The 1,945-nt window shown below is 26.4% G+C and overlaps 1 non-coding gene across 1 annotated transcript; it reads right to left on the reverse strand.

The window, feature by feature from the left end:
• Positions 1-1,129: 1,129 nt before the first annotated feature.
• TRNAD-GUC (transfer RNA aspartic acid (anticodon GUC)) lies at positions 1,130-1,201 on the reverse strand. The gene has a single exon. It is a non-coding gene; the product is annotated as a tRNA-Asp (tRNA).
• Positions 1,202-1,945: the final 744 nt, after the last annotated feature.

Raw genomic sequence — 1,945 nt, forward strand, 5'->3', positions numbered from 1 at the left:
TATATATATATATATATATATAAAAGAGACAATAATTGAATGTACACAAGAATGACTCCAAAAATAAAATAAAAATAAATTAGTGATACCAATTCGCAAATTAAATATTTATACATCACATTTGGACAGATTTATGGGGCATAAATTATGAGTAGTATGTATCACTCAAATTTGAAATTAATTGCATTAACATGTGTTAATTTTTGTCCTTTAACTTTGTATTAATTGATTGGTCCAATAGTTTTGGCATTACATATTTTCAGAATTTGGAGGTTTACGAAATGGAATATGCTTTCAACACGATGACGCAAGCTAATTATGATTAGTCGGTTTCTAATCTTTCATTTGAATAAGCGCAATGATTTAATATTGGTGTAGGAGTGGTCTTGATAGAGGACAAGAAGCGGAAATCGAGACTAATTAAGATAATATATCACAGAAAATTATTAAAGAACACGAATGAGGTTGAACATAGATGATCTCATCAATAATGGAAGAGGAGGGTAGACCAAAGAAATATTGGAAATATGTGATCAACATGACATGACGCAGCTTCTGCTTGCCGATGACATGACGTTAGATAGGAGGTTATGAAGAACACAAATTTAGATAGAAAGTTAGCTAAATAGTTAAACGTTATCTCATTTTTCCTTAATAGTACTATTACTCTATTAGTCACAATATATATTAGTACTCTTGTAGTTTCTTATTTTTTGAGTTTGATTACTGTAGCATTTTGTAGTTATTTCTTTATTTCAACTGTTTCTTACTATCTCCGTCTACTTTTAATTGTCATAATTTCCTTTTTTAGAGTCAAACTATAAAAACTTTGACTAGCATTTTACGATGTATTTTTTCATCATATTGATATGCAAAAATTTTTATAGTACTTTTCAATAGTTTTTGAATATCTAATTTTTTTGTTTAAAATATCAAATTAATGTAATTTAATTTAACTTTAAAAATTAGTCAAATTGACTTTCGAATAGCGCAACATGACAAATAAAAGTGAACGGAATAAACGTTTAGTCACCTTTATAACTTTATGGACGAGCCAGGAAAAAGAAAAAATGAAATAAGAATAAAGGATGAACCAGAAAAAAAGAAAAAATGAAATTAAAAAAGAAATCGCCGCTGCCGGGGATCGAACCCGGGTCACCCGCGTGACAGGCGGGAATACTTACCACTATACTACAACGACTTGATGGTGTTATCTAATTACTTTTAATAGTATAATATATAGCTCTCTCTTTCTATCATCATGTCATTAGGTGCAATAGTAATTTATTTGTGAAATTAAAAATGACATACCTATATTTATCTTTCCATATATTCCGAGTCGTTGAAACAAAGAAATTGTAATAATTCCGAGTACTTTCTTTTGATTTTTACTTTCCTGCCTAATCTTTGGTATCTTTTTTTTAGGGTGCATTGAATATCGTATCAAATTAGTTTTTTTTTTTAAAAATCTTTTGTAAGTATAACTCTATTTGGTTCGGTTTTTGTAAAATGATTCTTTCGATTTTTCTAAAAGAAATTTTGATACGTAATAAAGTGAAATTCATTACAAGATCAAAGTCAAAAAAGAGTAAATTGTTATTGTGTAAATTTCATATATGACATATATTATAGTACTATTTTCAAGCTATAGCAGTAGATTTAGACTTTTAAGTTATAGCATTAAAAATTTCAGGTTATAACAAATTTCAAAAAAAAGAAAATGTTTTTATTAATTGGAAAAAACTTTTTTTTTTTAAAAAAGATAAACGAAAATTTAAAAAAAACGGAAAAAATGGAAATAGATGTATTAATTAAATTTGAATTGATTGATGATAATTATTAATTAGCATAAATTTAGGAGATTCAAACTAATTAGGAATATTTGTTTTCCTTAATTCACTCTAATCTGTTAAAATTAATTAAAAAGTCTTATTTTATCCATTTT

This window comes from Solanum tuberosum, unplaced genomic scaffold (assembly GCF_000226075.1).
Source record: "Solanum tuberosum cultivar DM 1-3 516 R44 unplaced genomic scaffold, SolTub_3.0 scf00215, whole genome shotgun sequence".
Classification (NCBI taxonomy): Eukaryota; Viridiplantae; Streptophyta; class Magnoliopsida; order Solanales; family Solanaceae; genus Solanum; species Solanum tuberosum.